This window comes from Silene latifolia, chromosome 11, assembly GCF_048544455.1.
Source record: "Silene latifolia isolate original U9 population chromosome 11, ASM4854445v1, whole genome shotgun sequence".
Taxonomy (NCBI): domain Eukaryota; kingdom Viridiplantae; phylum Streptophyta; class Magnoliopsida; order Caryophyllales; family Caryophyllaceae; genus Silene; species Silene latifolia.
In genome coordinates this window covers 168036651-168056627 of record NC_133536.1, presented here as the reverse complement: position 1 = coordinate 168056627, position 19977 = coordinate 168036651, and the positions used below count along the sequence as shown (strand labels likewise).

At 35.6% G+C, this 19977-nt stretch overlaps 1 non-coding gene across 1 annotated transcript; it reads left to right on the top strand.

The window, feature by feature from the left end:
- The first annotated feature begins 17986 nt into the window (after window positions 1–17986).
- LOC141616605 (small nucleolar RNA R71) lies at window positions 17987–18094 on the top strand. The gene has a single exon (XR_012530941.1). It is a non-coding gene; the product is annotated as a small nucleolar RNA R71 (small nucleolar RNA).
- Window positions 18095–19977: the final 1883 nt, after the last annotated feature.

Below are 19977 nucleotides of genomic sequence, written 5' to 3'. Positions count from 1 at the left end.
TGGTGACACATGTAGGAGAGGCAGTTCCCTTTATTTCATTCTACCCATGAGCTTCACATAGCCAAATTGCCTTTTTGTCCTATTAGCTACATCCTATAATTTCGCCTACCCTAGCCGAGCTAGTGATGAGTAGCTGTTTGGAATACTTTACTGCAGTTTGGTTACATATATCTGATTTCAGAAGTTGGTGGAAGAATCGAAGGGAATGAAAAGAAAGAAAATGTTGTGAACAAAAAAAAAGAAAAAAAATGAATGAAAATTAAAAAATAAGGAATTGAAGAAGAAAAATGAATAGAAAGAGAAAAAATCATATATGAAAAATGAGAAATTGTATAGATTATTTTTACTCCCATGTCTTATTTATATTTTATGGGGAGTTGACAAGTTTATGGTGTGTTGTGAGTTGAGTGCATCGAATTTGCACCGTTCTGTATTGTTATATTGAGTACGAAGTTGGGATGCAGTTTCATAATTTGGATCCGTGCTGCTAGTTTGGCTACTAACTCCACATTTCCAAATTCATCTTAGCCCTACTTACCCATTACCTCACTTACCCAAATGTAAGTCCTCGGCATGTGTCTTGGTCATTAGTTTGGTTGGAATGCATATGTACGGTTGTAGAGACTTTATTCATGTTAACTGCATGCATGTTTTTATAGATGGAGTTAGGTGAGTGTCTTTACTTATTTCTATCCTTCACTTATATACTCACCTTGTGCCTAAAATTGAGTGATGAGCGACCCGTGAGAGTCCGATACCTTTGAGTCTTGCAAGGTCGACGATTCAGTAAGTTTGAAACATTGATTTAACTCGTTTGCATTTATCACTTGCCACTTTGTTAGTTGTTGCATTAAACTGGTTTTGGCGGATGATTTGTAGCTGATGCGTTGGTCCCGTTCCACTGTTTATTCTTAGTTGCATTCATAGTTTTCTTGGGGACAAGCAAAAGTTTGGTTTTGGGAGATTTGATGCGTGTATTTTATATAAGGTTTTTACCTCATTTTTACACGCATTTCTGTACTATTTTACGTGGCATTTAGCTATAAATACCCTCGAATAGTCTACTTTGGTTTGTCTTGTGTAAATTACATGAATAGAACGAAGAGAAGATAAATCGAGCCTAAACTCGTACCATTTTCATGCATTTATGGATAATAAGAAGCCGGAGCTTGGAATCTATCACTTTGAAGATGAGCGAGCTGAATTCGGAAGGTGTCATAGTGCCTAACGCGCCAAAATAGCTCGATCGACCATCATTGTAGTCGATCGAATGCTTTATATAATGAAGTTCACTCGATCGAGTAGTTCTTATACTCGATCGAGCATGCAGCATTAAGGAGTTAGTCGATCGAGTAGTATTTCTACTCGATCGAGGGGAATTTTGCTTAGTTTACTCGGTCGAGTGGTTTAATTTTACTCGGTCGAGTGGTTTGCCTTGTATTTGTATTTTTCCACCTATTTTCGTATGGGCTTTGGTAATTAGGCTTTGGATTAGGTTTAAGGGGGAGATTTTCGTGTGCTACTAAAAGCAGTAGATTGCGTAACTCTTCCTCACTTACCTCTCCTTGATCTTACTCACTGCTTCCCTCCTCTTTACTTTTTTCTACTCGGATTCAGATTTTGTAATCGGTATTATTATTCCTTTTTACTTTCTTAATCATAATTGCTATTTGAATTCCTTCCTTTCTATTATTACTTTTAGTATTGCTTATTTCATCTCTTCATTTTCATTATTATCATGTTTAATTCCGATTGTCTATATATTATTGTTGTTGAGTCGATAATGATGTGTAGCTAATTCCCTCTTGCTAAGACTAGGGAATCTATGATTATGAAGGAACAGTAATCGCCATATTAGGTTAATGCATGTGTAGTCTTTGTTGTTAATCGCTGCTATCAATTGTATTTGTCTAATTGAGTCGACGCAATTAGGCATTTTAATCCTAGTGAACCTCGACCTGGACCGGAAGGTTGGAAAGGGTGAGACTCATAGCGAACATTAGGGCACCGTAGTGAGGGCGGAAGCTAAGCTATTTGTGCTTTAGGGCAAATTGAGACGGGAAGGAGATATTCACTGCCCCTTAGACCATACTTGCATTGACCTGAGACCTAGATTGCTTGACTGAATAATCTTGGTGAACCGATTGTCTTAGCTGCTTTTCCCTAAATTGCTTAATCGTTATTCCCCTACCTTTTTTCTCTTTCTCAATCCTTTTAGTTTAGAATAACCAAATCAAAACCCCCAAGTCGGCTACCGTGACGAATTTAGACAAAGCTGACATTTTCCCATCTCCCTGTGGAGATCGACCCGACTTCCCTAGCTATATTAGTTAGAGCCAGTTGGTAATTTTTGATGGGTATACGACTGCCCTGTCAAATTTCATCAAACATAACGTGTTCATAGGTTGAAATCACAACAAGCAAGAAATTTAATTATGAAAACATATTAGATTAAGCATAGATCAATCCCTATGTTTGTTTCCCCTAATTCCCCATTAACCCTAGCTAAGGAAACTACTCACTCATGATCAAGTTTAGCATGCTAATAAGATTGTCAATCATACTAACAACCCAAAACATGATGAATAAATGAAAGTGATTAACAGTAATTAAGCAAGGGTAAAAAGAAATTATACCTATGAAGATGATTCCAAATAATAATGCAAAGAATAATAGAAGTACTTGATAATTGATGGAAGGTTGTCAATCCTCCAAATAAACCCAAATAATCTTCTAATTACCCAAATAAAAGGAAGAACAATTGAGAAATTAAGGAAAGATTAAGATGTGATTAATATTAAGAAATGTATTACAACTAGATTAAAACTTGATTAAGAATTGATTACAACTTGATCACTAGATGATTAATAGATGATCCTAATCTATGTAGTACAAAGGGGTATTAATACTAAAAATTTAGGTACAAGGATTAGGGTTACTAAGGGCTTAAATGACTATTAAGACCCTAAGAAAACTTGAGGTAATGCTTCTCCCGAGGGAAATGCACGGATCCTCCTTGCTAGTCCTGCCTCAATCCGTGCGTCTTGGGCTGGAGCACGGGTTGTTCTATCTTGTGATCCGCTCGGATCAGGGAGGAGACGCTCAGATCATTGCTGCACTGTCCGCTCGTCCTGGGATCAAGCCGCTCGGATCCTTGCAGTATGGCACGCTCGGATCATACTCGGCCGCTCGGATTCCTGGGCAGAGTCCTTTTCTTCTTTTGCTCCTTAACAATTTGCAAGGATCGTGTTGGGGATGCAAGAATCCTTTCATCATTGCCCATTTCACTTTATTTACCTACGTAGGCTTCTAGTGTCGGTCTTCTCTTTGATGTTTGGTCCTTATATGCAATCCATTTAGCTCCATTTTGCCTCATAAATGCAAGATTAGCCATCCTCTCCTACCAAGGACACATAACCTCAAAGAATATGCAAAATGGAAAACTAAAGATAAGAAATTACTCAAATAAGTGCTAGAAAGCATAGGAACGAGGTTAATTCGGGGACTAAATGTGCTCAAATATGAGTCACATCACAAATATTAAGAAAATACTATATAGGAACAATTCCCTTACATATCTTATATGTAATGTATATTCATTGACTTAGATGGAAACAATTTTTAAATTGTGTACCTAGATAATTTTGAGCGTATAAAATAGCGAGATTTGCATGGTTCATCATAGACAAAACCATTTCAAAATAGGGCTCTTCTTATTTTATAAGACATAACATTCCACAATCATTTAGAAAAAAAAACACCATCAATATAAAATTAGTATGATATTTCCCATTTGGGACGAACCCGCATAGTTTTATCTTTGTGACATTCCCAAAATACCACACCATTTTTAGTTAGTGATATCCTTTAAGAAAAAAAACAACAATTTTTCTCTAATATTCTTACTGTGAAACTTAGATTGTCTTCTTAAGACTAGAAGTGAAATAATTTCTTTGCTATTATGATGATCATAAACATTTGGTTCAAGTTTCCCCATCTCGATAAAATCGGGCGATACTGATTGTCTTCCTAAGTTGACCTCTTCTTCAGTCTGAGTCTGTTTCAAGTAAACCTTTTAAAAGGCCAGGCTAATGTTCATCTATGAACATATGCATAAATACTGAAAATAGTAATTATGATGAAGTATTAGAATCTCATTCCTTAACAACATCACTTAATTAATCCACACATATCTAAATATGTGTGACAAAACTATTCGGTTGCCATCTTAACAAGTTAGAGGCATGTTACAGTTCTTCCACCATTTAAACAAAATCCACTTGCCATAGTTGATCCAAATCAATAAGCAAGGCTTAGAGTTCCATCATCATGGAACTTCTTTGAATGTTTCTTGTTTCTTGGCTCATAATACAATGTTGTAAGCGCGTGAAACTCAAGTCAAAAGACTTGAACCCTTTCGTATTTTATGTCATAAATGAGATTGAACAAAACTAAAATTGTCTTAACAAGAAAGAGAACAACAATTGTTCTTTATAAAATATTAATTCAATTTATGTCCGAACATGAAAGAATTAACATTTTTCTAACGACAAATGTAAGAAAAACTATTATTCAAATAAATCTAGTTTTGAACAATACAACATTCAAATGAATAACTTCAACGCATAATGCATTTCCTCATTATATACGTAGATCTATTTCATTCTTTACCATTATCCTACTCCACGTGGCATTACACTCATAATGTAAATACCATCTTTGGTATCTTATACCTTATAGTAGAATATTCGTAATAAGTTTTACTTCTATAACATACATACTTTATTTAGAAGTCATACTTCAATAGCTTTTGCAGATCTTCAAGACATTTCTAAAAGCTATCTTTCCAATGCTATATGTCATTACAATAATGACGTTAATCACTAAATGATTTCCATACATGTTTAGACATTGATCTTCAGGTTGGACTTGACAACAATTGTCCATTCCACCATTACCAGTGTCTAAACTCATATCGCAAAGTCTCTTTACTGATGAACTCAAAGAACATTAGTTTTTGATTCTTCTTGATATGAAACTCAGTTGTCACTAAGTGATAAATTCTCTTAAGTTACATGCATCATTCAAAATGAATTGAATATAACTTAAGCTAGAACTGAAACAATTTCAATTATCAACCTTTGATGAGAAGGATATCCAATTAATCCAAATTATGAATATAATTATGTCATAATAATGACAAGTGGACTAAGTGGATCATTCCACATATTTTTCTCACTAAGCGGGAACAATTCCATTATTTTAAACAATTGACACATATGGTACGAATAGCTTTATGACTTTCGGTATATAGTCAAAACTATACATTAGCATTAAGTATGGTTTGATAAAATTTATTTTGAAGACAAACTTCACCTTGCCTAATTTAGAACAATTCTTAAAGAAACCAATCTATGAATTTGAACGATTCAAACTAACTTGAAAAACATGACAACAATGATAAATTACAACTATCAACATATGAAAAACTAAATCGATATATTAATACATTGTTATTATCTTAAGCAATTTAAGACACACAATTTGTATGACATTCTTAAACAATTTTAAGATTTACTACACACAGAACCCGCATATGTGCATAGTATCCTAGAATCCCCAATCATATATAAATTGAGTGAGCTTTGGCTCATCGCCCAAATTACACATATCAAGGTAGATATCATATGTCAATCACACCAAATACGACTCCTAGTTGTCAGGTAACATTTTATGTGACTTGACTATTTGCCCCAAAGTCCAAAACTGTTTTTGATGACCTTGTTAAGTGAACCAAATCTCACGTGTGGGTAACTATTACCCACTTGTTCAAGTTATATAGAAAGAGTACTCTACTTTGGTAGACAATACTTCCAACGATATATGTATTTTACAGTCATTAATTTGGAAGGGCATTACTTAATATTTTAATTGAGGGAGTATTGAGTCATACATGACACGGGTCCTAAATATGACACTAGTTCTCTTAGAAAAAGGGTATAAGGTAACCTAGCCGTTCTAATCAACACATCAGGCTTCAATTAATATTTAAACATCATATGTAAAAAGTAATATACAAACATTTGTAAATTAGAACAAGTCAAGTTAACAACACAAAAACGATTCATAATCGTCTACAATACATAATTGTTTGTTTTTAAACATCTTATGCAAAAATATAATAACATGGGTAGATAATCGTATCATTCAGTGTATATATACAATAAATAAAGATATAAACATAAATCAATACAACATTGTAACAATCAATCAATCAATCAAATTGATTAAAACCCAAAACCAAATTATGAAAAATCAAATTCATAATTTTTAATCAAAAACGACCTGAAAGTCTATCAAAACGTCATAATTTGGCTTAGAAACTCCGATCCTGCTATGCTGTCCTGTTTAGAATGTCGTTTACACTCGAAAAACACTATTGTAACATTAAAATCCGGCACTCGGAACTAATGAACAGTGACATTCCACGAACAGTAGTAGTCGTGAACAGCACCCGTGCGTGAATAGTGTTTCGCGAACTGTAATTTTTTTTTCTTTAATCAAAATTAAAAAAACCGATTAAATAATTTAATCACCTAATCAAATTAGTGTTTATTATATATCTACTCTAATTAGATCCAATCAAATTGGAAATTTTAAGACACTATTAAAATAGGCATCTAACAACAAATTAGGGCTTTGTTAAAATCAATTAAATTAGGGTTCTTTTAATCGGATTAAAGGAATACATCATAATATCAAATATTACGATACAAGTCAACATCTATTATGATACAATCCTAAATTTGTTGTGTAAGAACATACAACAATTGCATTAATTGAACTATTTCAAATTTAAAAGCCCTAATCTTGTAACTCTAGAATAAAAACATAGATACAACAATTATATCTAAAGGCGCAACCTTTTAATCTAATAGTTAACAATACATGTTCACTCTGATACCACTGAATGGTTATGTAACGATTTTCAAAAGATTTGAATTACAGAATTCTCAAGACCTCATGCATGTTAAGTATTAAGATTAAACAAAAGGGTGATGAGCAAACTTACTTGGATGCGGAAGAACTCCAATAAAATGCTAATAATAAGAAGTATATAAACCCAAATTGCAGCTGCTTGAATAATAGTATAATCTATGAGACCATCTCACAATAACGCCCTAAGTGTTGCGCCTCTACCGCTATCCACACAATATGAGTATGTATACTAGTACAAATTTAAGGGCAATTTTCTTTCTTCTTTCTCCCTTTAGATTTTTGTCTTTTAGAAAAACTAATCTCTAAACATCTTCCCTTATATCTCTATATCTCTATATATAGGGAGTTCAAGGAGAATTCTAGACTATCTAGGATATGGAAAGTCTAATTGAATAATCTTTTATTATTCATATTGCTTTATAATAATTAATCTATATTAATTATAATTGCCCAAAACTCATCTAGTGTGTGACCCTGTAGGACCGATTAATACTACCCGAATCCTAACTCATTTAGGACTCGGACTACAAGCGGCTCCTAGCAGAACATTGTAGTCACATAGAATTAATCGGTTATACAATATTCCGGACATATAGGCACACTAACTCTTTCACCGACCTCCCTAGATATTCCTTTATTATTGTTTTATCACAAGTTTACCAACCAAACCAAGCAATCGTACATTTACCAAAATTGAGAGAATTAACCCCATAACAACTAATTTAAAACTCCCGTCTCCTTGTGGTCGACTCCTATTACTACATTCATTTGTGCCTAGGGTATTTATCTTTTATTAGGTTACGACATCCTATCAAATTTTGGCGTCATTGCCGGGGAGCACGGTTTTGTTTGCTAATTAGTTGTTGAATTTTATCTTGTTTTATTTTGCCTCGATGAACACTTGTTTCTTGATATCTTCTCACGGTTTATTTGTAGTTTTATTGCCTATTTTGTAGGTAATAAAGCTTGACCTTTCATAATGAATGATGGATTCGTCCCCCAACTCAAAGATGAACCTTTTCATGAATATCTTGCCCGGTTCTACTATTTTTGTGATAGTCTCATCTCTCTTGGACATGTCCTTGATGGGGATTATATGTATCATCTCGTGCTTGATGACATGGATTTTGAGACCCGTGAATTGGCTCTAAACATGAGTAACGGGAGTGTCTACTACATGATCGGGACAAAGCTTTGGTGTTTCTTTTATTTCATGGCTAGCCAAAGTCAATTACGGAAGGTAGCACGCAAATACAATGTGTGGCGCATGCAAGAGGAGCTCAAAGTGCTTCAAGCTCATTTGGAACAACTATCTCAAAAGCAAGCGAGCCAATGTGAGCTTATTACTTCTCCTTATGCTCTCTCAAACTCCCAATGTGAGTCTTCTCCCCCTAACAATTTTGAATTATTGGATGACGATGACGATAAACCGACTTTCTTGGTTGAAATTTCCCCTACTGTCATTCCAATTAACTATTGCGTGGAGGAGGTAGTTGACACACGTTCCATGGTGATGTTGAGCCCGATTATCATGAAAAAGATAAGGTTTTACCCGAGTCATTTGAAACCTTTGAAAGTCCTTTCGCATGGGATATAGATGACCCATTTAAGGTTGATGGAGGACTTAGTGATTCTAATTTAGAGTTAAGTGGGATGCGCCCCCCCCCCCGTTTTTTGACGAGCCCTTCCACTTAGAGTTTTCATAGCACCAATTTGAGACCGTTCATGATTATAATAATTGCACTAACTATTTATTTTATGGTCTTAAGCATGACGTTCCTTCTCTTGTTGACGAGTGGAGTACGGTGGTTCTATTTGAAATCTCTCATGGGCATTTTGGTAAGATTAATCCTTTCTTGCCTTTGATCTTTCATGCTTATATCTTATCAATTGCTTACATATGCTTGTTTATTGCTCATGCGCAAGAATATGATCAACTTCTAAGGGCTTTAACATGCTTTTTAGAGGATAACGGATATTCGTTTAGGAAAATTTGTTTCATTTATGCTTTTTAAGACATTTACAGTTTTTGGACAATTGCTATTTTATTTGGTTTTGATGTAATAGTTAGGCAATAAGAAATTTAGTTTGTTTTAGTTTTTAGTATCTTGTCTTTTGCAGGTACTTTGATACATGGATTCGACTACCCCGTTTTCAAGGTAGCTTCGGGGAGGCTTCTACCCTTTAGTACGCTATCATTCCTTTCTTTATTTACGCATGTGTCGTCTCATCTCCCCTTGTTGGGTATCCTTCTTTGTTTTACACATTGAGGACAATGTGTTGTTCTAGCTTGGGGGAGGGATTTAGTGTGTCTTGTTATTTAATTGCTTTCATATATTTAAAAATCCAAAAAAACAAAAAAAATTGAAAAATGTCATGAGAAGTTGTTTGTTGTGTCCACCCTTTTGTCTTATGCATACTGTCTTTCCTCTTTGCATTTCCCATATTGTAGTTTTTTAAAGCTAATGAGTCGCACTTTTGACGGGTTTTTGCAAACATGGTGATGTCTTGACATAGTAGGTGGAGGATGAAATTTGAACCAAATAGGCTTGATCTTGACTTTTGGCAAGCCACAAAATGGTAAGGTAGAGCCTCCCTAGACCGGTACATCCATTTTCGGTCTCACTTAGGTGACTTTAGGTCTCCTTATGATGTGTGTTATATCAATAACGTATAAGTATGGTTTTTATTTCATATTTTATGAGCATTACTTTCATTATATGCTTGCATTTGAAGCCATTCACATTGACTTTATTGCCTATTTCTAACCCCTTCTTACACATTTTTACATCTTATCTAGCTACATTTTAAACTTGCCTACCTTATTAAGCTAGTAGCTACGTCATTGAAGTTAGGGTGCTCATTTGAGATATGCTTAATTTTGAGTCATTGTGAGCTTGGTTATGCCGAAATTGTTATTTTCCAAAATTGGTTTATGAAAGAAAGAAGTAAAAGAAAGAAGTGAAGAAAAAATGATGAAAGAATGAAAAAAATGAGCTGTGAAAAAAAATGAACGAATAAATGAAAGAAGAAAAAAAAGAAGCATGAATTGGATTGAAAAAAGGGAAGAAGAAGTTGATATAAGAAGCTCTCATGAGTTATTCATAAATTTTGGAGAGTATTCTTATGGTTTATATTGAAATATTGGGTTTAGTTTTAAGTTTGAGCATCCTTTCACTTGGTTGTCCCTAGCTTGACTTAGCTCCACATACCATAAATCATTTGTTCCCCTTTATTACCCCTTACAAAATTGTCTTCTTCTTACCCTTGGCTTCCTTTACATGATTGCATATGAATGTTTTGACTTGTAATTTTGAAATGATTACCATATTAGATTGCGGGCACACTCTCATGAGTCGAGGATAGGTGAGTCCTACTCACACAAAAATCCTTTCACATATAAATGAGTAACGAGTGAATCGTGAGAGTCCAAAGTCAAAAAGATCATGCAAGGGCCAAAAAGTTCATGTGAAGTTTTTATGCTACGCCGTCTTGTAAATCTCATCCATGTTGTTGCATTTTCCGTATGCCCATGTTTCCGGATTTGACTCATTGTGCTGTAAAGTTACTTGACGGGAATTGCATTTGGAAGGGATGACTGTTGCTCGTACCCTTGTCCTTATCATACATTATTTTTTGTGCTTGCTTGAGCACAAGCGAGGGCTTAGCTTGGGGGAGTTTGACCCCCTATTTTAGCTCGGTTTAGTTGATTATTTCATTTCTATTAATGTGTTTGTGAGCTAAAACCGCGTTCTAGTTGTGTTTGCTTGTTTTCATTGTATTTTGTAGGAAATTAAGCTTTTAGTAGCCTTTTCCCGTCAAAGTAGCAAGCACATGAGTTCACGAGGCTAAAAAGACTAAGCATGACCTCGGAAGGGTATTTTTGTAATTTCCAAGCCCGAGTCAGAAAAATGAAGCTTGGGTTTATATGCAAAATGATCATACAAAATAAAGCCCAAAAGAGAAGTCCAAGTTCATGTTGAGAATGCTAAGCTTAGGATTCCATTTGAAGCATTCAACCGGAGGAATTATGGAGTATTAAGGCATAGCATCGGATTATCTTTACAATTTAAGACGGATTTAAGTGAAATAAAGCCAAATCACCACGACCCCTATCGGGGTTACCTCCCTCTTGAATGTTTACGTTTCATCTTTCATTCCTATATAAAGGGTGTTGATCCGGGACCTCAAACACACTTCATATACACCTTCTACACAACTTTTATACTCTCATTTCAGTTCTTAGTTTAGGTTAGTTTAGATTTTCCTTAAGCATTTCTTTATTTCAATTTCCTTTAAACATTTCAAGTTCCTTTGTAATTTCCATTTCAAGTATTTGTTCTTCTATATTCAAGTTCTATTTCCATTATAAATTTAATCTCATTTCTAGTACTACTTTGTTATTCCTTTGTCATTTCCATTTACTAATTATGATCACTTTATCATTTGTCATTAGTCAATTTACATTATGCAAGAGTAGTTAAATTTGTCTAGGGATCACAACTGTCATGCCGTCACCCCTCCAGTTCTTATATTATAAATACTGTCTCCACACTGATTTCAACCGTTTATCGTTACTTATAGGCTATGTCGCACACCTAACAAAGATAATTTTTCCTTGACACAAATTAATGTAGTACGAGGGGTCGAACACAAGGAGACGAGAATTGCGCTATGAAATACAATTAATAGAAATCTATTAAGGTCGGTAACGATTGATTGGTTTGTTTGGTTTGATGAATAACAAATAAAACGATATAACAATATATGATTAAAGGAGTCTTGGGGAGTCGAGTCACATATGCAATTGTAAATATATATTCATGTTAAACTCAGAATAAATAACATTGTTAATTGTTTAGGCTTAAAGACAGCCACCTCTTGATATTAGTGTCAACCATACACTGGTTCCTAGAGAACTCTCACTATGACTAGGTCGTCCTACTACACATGCTTTGTCTAATTCGATACTAGGCCTCTCGACTTATAGAACGAATTAACAAACTTAATCGATGAATATGACCACTAAACAAAGATTAATCTTGACGATACAAACATGTGATGGAAACAATTAGACAATATTATATCAACCTAATTTATCATTTTACATATATTAGTTATTGCATGGCTTCCCTAGTCCCTAGACTAAGGAAATTTAGCTACTCATATTGAAATGTAAACTACAAACTATGATGTATGAAATGCTAAACTTGTTTATAGAAATGATATAGACTAAAAGATGAATTATGAAATATGAGAATAAACGATGTGATCGAATTAAAATACTAATGATAAAACTATGTGATAACTAAAATAGAAATGTAAACTAAATAAACTAGAATTAGAATTACTGAATAAGAAATGGAACTTGAACTAGGAACTTGCAAGGAAGAACAAATGAGAACCAAAAGCTTGAATAATTAGAACCAAATGCTTAACAAATACAAAATGCTTAACAATATTAAAGCTAGAATGAAAACAATGAGAGAATTTTTGTGTGCTTAAGCATACAAAAAAATGAGATTGTATGATGAAAATAAGATGCTAATTAGGTTGGACCTAGCTCTCTATTTATAGGGAGCTAGGGATGAAACGTATGCGCATAGAACAAGGAAACGGGTTACCAAGCCCCGATCGGGGTCTTGGGATTCTAGCTCGTTCATCTTAATTCCTCTAATTAATGCTCATGGAATCCAATGCTTAACGATAAATGCCCTATTAAGCGTCCGATAATGATCTTTAAGCATGGCATCCAATGTACTCTAGAATCCTAAGTTTCTACCTTAGTTAGACTTCAAATCTTGGGCTTGACTTTGCATAAGACTTCATTTTGCATTTCTCATTTTAATCCATATCTTTATGCATGCAAATCCATGTAACACTTCAAGTTGGTCTAATGTTAGCTTTGCTTCTAGTTACTTGCACAAGTGATGGAATAAGCTTCTAAAAGCTCAACTTCTACAAAATATGACAAAATATGCAAAGACAACTAGAATACAATATTAGCTCATAAAATTACTAAGGTTAGTTCAATAATCATATAAATTTGAGCTAAAATATGGGGTAAAAGTATATATATAAAATGAACACATCAAACTCCCCCAAGCTAAACTCTTGCTTGTCCCTAAGCAAGAAACCATATCCCATCAATTGCAATATCCTAAAACAAGCTAAGCATAATGATTCAAAACCTGGGATAATATGGGCATAAGGAATAATGCAAAAATGTGGATGAGATTTACATGACGGCGTAGCATGAAAGATATTGAACGAACCTTTAAGCTCTTGCATGATCTTTTGACTAATGGACTCTCACGATGCAGTCAAACTCATTTATATGTGAAAGGACATTTTGTTTGAAAATATTCACCTATCCTCGACTCATGAGAATATGCCTGCAATCTAATATGATAATCATTTCAAAACCACAAGTCAAAACATTCAAATGAAAGTATGAAAAAGAAGCCATATGGGTAAGAAGAAGGCAAATAAGTAATGGGTAAGAAAGGGAACAAATAATTTATGGTATGTGGAGCTAAGTAAAGCTAGTAACAACCATATTCAAGGATGCTCAATTCCCAAAACAATTCCCAAAAATTTCGATACAAATCATAAGAATGCTCTCCAAAATATATGAATAAGACATGAGAGCTTCTTACACCAACTTCTTCTTCTCTTTCAAAATACAAACCATGCTTCTTTTTTTCATTTCATGCTTTTTCTTTCTTTTTCATTTCATGCTTTTTCTTTCTTTCTCATCTTTTCAATTCATTTTTCCATCATTTTTCATTTTTTTCATTTTTCATTTTTTTTTTCATTTTTTTCTTTTCTCATTTCTTTTCTTCAAGAGCATTAAGATCAAGCTCACAATGATATTTCAAGATAGAACAATTCCTAAATGAGCACCCAAACACAACTAATAAAAGCTACTAGCTCAACAAGGTAGGCAATTTTTATATGTAGCTAGGGATAAATTTTGTGAAGGGGTTAAAAAAGGCAATTATAATCATGTCAATGGCTCCAAAATACTAACAACAAATGAATCCATGCTTATAAAGAGATGAAATCAAGACCATATTTGTGTGTTATTGATATAACACACTCTATAAAGAGACCTACATTCACCTAAGAGAGACCGGATATGGATGCATCGGTCTAAGGAGGTTCTACCTTACCAATTTTTTAGCTAGCCAATAGTCAAGATCAAGCCTATTTGGTTCATTTTCCATCTCCCGCCTACTATGTCAAGACATCCCCATATAACAATTATCCCATCAAATAAGAATAAATCATTAGCATATAAGCTATATTTAGGATAAGCAAGAGGGAAAGTAGGCTAAAAGCAAGCAAAAACACACAATTTTCTCAAATTTTTCTACATGCAACCTACACTACAATGCAAATTCAACCCCCCCCCCTCAAAGGTAAACACAACATTGTCCTCAATGTGCCAACATGTAAATCACCCAACTAAACCATAAAAATGGCTCAAAGCACATAAACAAGAAGGACAAGGGGGCATATTTAATGGGTTGCGAGAAAATAAACTAAAGTGCAAAGCAAAGAAACCTTACTAGACTAGCTAGCCCCCCCGGAAGCTAGTATGTATGTGGGGGACTCTTCCTTTCGTCATTTATTCAAGAAAAGGGCCAAAAGTTGAACCTCTTCCTACCTTTTTTTCTTACCACTACCACTTCCGGATGCTTCACCACTTCCACTTGGTTTATCACTTTGGAGAGGAGTGACATATTCACCAATGTTTTTCCCACTTCCACGCCCATATTCATAGCTAATATAACCACAATAGCCACCACCATATTAGCCATATCCTCCATATCCTCCTTTAAATGCCTCAACTCCATAATCTGAACCACAAAAATCCGGACCTGAAGCATAAGTAGTATAAGTACCTTTGTTGCGTAAGATGACCCAATTATCCCATTGTTTCTTACAATTGAAGATGACTAAGGGAAAGGTAGGATCATGCCACTCTGGTAACTCTTGAATTTGGACATCCTTCGCAGCCCGGGAGGACTCTGCATCTCCTCTTCTTCTCTTTGAAGCACTTTGGGTAGGAGCTCTTCTTAGTGCCATTTTCTGAAATTTTAAGACAAAAATTCATCTTAAGGCAAACCAAAATCCATCCAAACAAGTATAATAAAACAAATTAGTGAACTAATTCATCCTATCAACATTAATAGAACATAATCTAACCAATTTCTAGTAAAAACAAGCAAAAAATCAATTTCCCCCAATTTAGTTAGGGTTTCACAAATTTGATTAAATTGGTTATAGTGGATGAAAATAAAGAGAAATGGAAGGAATACTTACTTGATGAAGTTAAAGGTTGAATGAATCTTGAAAAATGATGAAGAAATTGATGTTTCCTTGTGATTTTAGTGAAGAAAATTGAAGAAATGAGAGAGTGGAGGAGATAGAGGGTACCGTCGGGATGATAGGAAATGATAAGAAATGCTTTGCCTTTTACCCCGTGTTTCCAATAAAGCCAAAAATCAAGAATGCTACGGCCCCGATCGGGGTTGACCAGTTCTACCCGCATTTTGACTTTGCTTCCGTGCTTAGCTAATTTCGTCCCGTCTTTGAAAGTTATGTCCCCGAACGGGGTTTTTTGCACGAGAAAGCGTGAATTTTCTCATCAACTCATCTTTTCTTCATTTTTCACCTATAAATCACAAAAACTAACACCGTCAAGTCTAGTATTTTATTCCTAATTCTACGAAAAATAGTAAATTGCGGAAAAGTAAAAACAAAAGCAAATGAAAGCATATAAAAGTTTGGGTTGCCTCCTAAGAAGCTCTGGTTTAACGTCCCATACGACGTAAGAAGCTCATTTGATCAAGTTTCATCATTGAGCTCGCCACCTTCCGAGCTTCCTTTCATAGCTCTTTTTTGCAGTCCGCATCCATTTGAAATTCTTCCAAGAAAATTCCCCTTTCCTTTTGGCACTGTTAGCATTAGTTCCCTTAGAATCGTCACCTACGAAACAATAAACACCAATATCTTCCTCCAACGGATCCATCAGTAAGGATCGTAGTGTAGTAGAGGCATTAGGAGAGTCCACAGTGCTAAATAAATAACAAGACTCTTGTAACATTGGGCTTCTAATGGTGTTGTTCTTACTAAAGGTAACCCAGTCATCGCCCACCTCCAATGTCAACTTTCCATTTTTCACATCGATTAACGCACCCGCGGTGTATAAAAATGGCTACCCAATATAATCGGGGTTTGTGAGTCCTCAGCCATATCAAGTATGAGGAAGTCAACGGGTATGAAAAACTTGCCAACTTTGACGGACACATATTCTAAGACACCTAAAGGTCGCTTTAAAGAACGGTCCGCCATTTCCAAAGTGATACTAGTGCATTTTAAAGCACCCATGTTAAGGTTTTAGCAAATTGAATAGGGCAAGACACTTAGACTAGCACCTAGGGCACAAAGGGCCTTATCAATGGTATATGTGCCTATAGTGCAAGGAATAGAATAGCTACCGGGGTCTTTAATTTTTGGGGGAGACTTGTTTTATAAGAGTGCACTACCCTCTTCGGTGAAAGCAATGGTCTCCACCACATTGAAGGATCGCTTCTTTGAGAGGATTTTCTTCATAAACTTTGATTAGGAAGGGACTTGGGTGAGCAATTCTATAAATGGAATGGTAACTTGTAAATTCTTAATAACTTCCAAGAACTTACCAAACTTACTCTCCTCCTTGTGCTTTGCTAGACGGTGGGGGAACGACACTTGGGTTTCAACAACTGCCCTTGGAGGAGCATCCTCCATATCTTTCTCCTTCTCAACCTCAATAGGGGCATCCACCTTCTTTGAAACGGCATCACCCTCCGTATCATTAGGAGAGATCTATTTCCCAACACTTGCCTCTTCACTTTATTTAGGCATACGGGGCTCAACATCCTTGGTATCAAGCTTGCTCTTTCTCTTAAGCATCAATAAGCGATAAGGAAATGGTACATGAACCTTAACAAGAGGCTCTTCACTAGCCTTCTTTTGAGCATTTGCCCCAACCTTGGACTTTTTAATAACCACTTTATCATCTAAAGTCATGGATGGCCCATAATAGCCTGTACTACTTCTCAAAGAAATAGCATTAATGGTCTCATGTGGTTACGCACCTTAGGGTGATAATTGGCCGGTCTTCCTTAAATAGCTAGATGTGGCTAGTTGAACCATTTGATTTTCTAGCATCTTGATAGTGGTAGTGTGAGCTTGATCACTCTTTTGTAAGTAAGCCATCAAATTGGATTGACCCTTAGCCAATTGCATTACCAAAGCTTCAAGTTTGCCCCCTTGGTCATTTTGTTGGGCATTTTGAGGTGGTAGACCTTGTGGTTGTTGGAAGTTTTGTTGTGGTGGCTTTTGTTGTTGGTTGTGAAAACCCGGTGGATTACCAAACCTTTGTTGTTGAGGGATGAAGTTATTTTGTGGTTGGGGAACTAAATTTTGTTGGGGTTGAGGATTAAGTACATTGTTGCTTTTGTAAGACAAGTTCGGGTGAAATTTTGAGTTCGGGCTATAAGTATTGGAAAATGTACTCGGTGGATAAGAACTTTGTCTAAAAGCTTGATAAGCACATACCTCCTCCATAGTAGCTTGGCATAGAGCGGCATAATGATCCACACCTCCGCAACCTTCACAAACAACAATTTGGCTAGTAGAGGACACGACATTGAGTTGTTGAAGAGAATCTTTAGCATCCCGGTCCGCCAATTGATATTGGTGCAATAAGAGTTGAGATTTCAAAACGGTGGTGTCGGAAGCTTCTTCTTTACCTTTGATGGGCACACTTTGGGAATCGACATACTGCGTGTCATGGATCGCCATGGATTCAATCGTGGCATGAGCAATATCGGTGTCAATTTGATCAAACCGCCCATTGTTGGCGGAATCTAGAATCCTTCGGGACTCGGCACAACATCCATTATAAAATTTTATAGCTAGGAACCAAGCATATAACCCGTGTTGTGGGCATTGCCTTTGCAACTCCTTGTACCTCTCCCACGCTTCATATAAGCTCTCAAGAGCTTGTTGACGGAATCCGATGATTTGGTTCCTCAAGGATTGAGTTTTCTCCGGTGGAAAAAATTTTTGATAGAAAGCAAGAGTTAATGTCTCCCAATTTGGGATTCCCATGGTGGTGCGATCAAGGCTATTGATTCATAGCTTTGCCTTGTCCTTCAAAGAGAAAGGGAAAAGTATTTCCCTAATTTGGGCTTGAGTGACGCCCGTTTGTCGAATCATGGAGCAATAGTCACAAAAGTTTTGCACATGCAAATTGGGATCCTCCAAAGGACTTCCTTCAAATTGCTTTCTTTTCACAAGGCTAATAAAAGCCGGTCTGATCTCGAATTTTGGAGTAGTAATTTGAGTAGTTGTAATACCAGCTGGAAGCATAGCCGCGGTGGGCTTGAAATGATCGAAAAGTTTCACCATAGTTTTAGTTGGAGACGGTGGCAGTGGTGGAGATGATGAACTAGAAACCTCCTCCTCTTCAAGAGCTTTATGATCGTCTAAGTAAGACTTTCTTGCACTTTCAACTTGCACGGGAGAGGCGGCTTATTTAACTTCTTTCCAAAAACGTCATCTTCTACGAAAGGTTTTCTCGGACTTGAAATCCGGTGAAAGCAAATCTCCCACACGAGAAGACCTGGGCATAAGACAACAATCTCTAGAAAATTGTAAGTAACGGTCTCAAGGAACAAGTGTTCTTCAAGACAAAAGAAAACAAGATAGAAATCAACAATTCTAAACGCAATAAAACCGTGCTCCCCGGCAACGGCGCCAAAATTTGATAGGCTATATCGCACACCTAACAAAGATAATTTTCTCTTGACACAAATTAATGTAGTACGAGGGGTCAATCACAAGGAGACGAGAATTGCTCTATGAAATGCTATGAATAGAAATCTATCAAGGTTGGTAACGATTAATCGGTTTGTTTGGTTTGATGATTAGCAAATAAAACGATAATAACAATATATGAATAAAGGAGTCTAGGGGAGTCGGGTCACGCATGCAATTGTAAATATATATTCATGTTAAACTCAGAATAAATAACATTGTCAATTGTTTAGGCTTAAAGACAACCACCTCTCGATATTAGTGCCAACCATAGACCGGGTTCTAGAGAACTCTCGTTATGACTTGGTCGTCCAACTACACATGCTTAGTGTAATCCGATTCCGTGCCTCTCGACTTATAGAACAAATTAACAAAACTTAATCGATGAATATGGCCGTTAAACAAAGATTAATCATGGCGATAAAAACATGTGATAGAAACAATTAGACAATATTATATCAGCCTAAATTATCATTTTATATATATTAGTTATTGCATGGCTTCCCTAGTCCCTAGACTAAGGAAATTCAGCTACTCATATTGAAATGAAAACTACAAACTATGATGTATGAAATGCTAAACTTGTTTATAGAAATGAAGACTAAAAGATGAATTATGAAATATGAGAATAAACTATGTGATGGAATTAAAATCCTAATGATAAAACTATGTGATAACTAAAATAGAAATGTAAACTAAATGAACTAGAATTAGAATTACCGAATAAGAAATGGAACTCGAACTAGGAACATGCAAGGAAAAACAAACGAGAACCAAAGATTTGAATAATTAGAACCAAATGTTTAACAAATACCAAATGCTTAACAATATTAAAACTAGAATGAAAACTATGCGAGAATTTTTTTGTGCTTAAGAATACAAGAAATCGAGATTGTATGATAAAAATAAGAAGCTAATCGGGTCAGACCTAGCTCTCTATTTATAGGGAGCTAGGTATGATACGTATGCGCATAGAACAAGGAAACCCCGATCGGGGTTCTCAAGCCCCGATCGGGGTCGTGGGATTCTAGCTCGTTCATCTTAATTCCTCTACCTAATGCTCATGGAATCCAATGCTTAGCGATAAATGCCGTATTAAGTGTC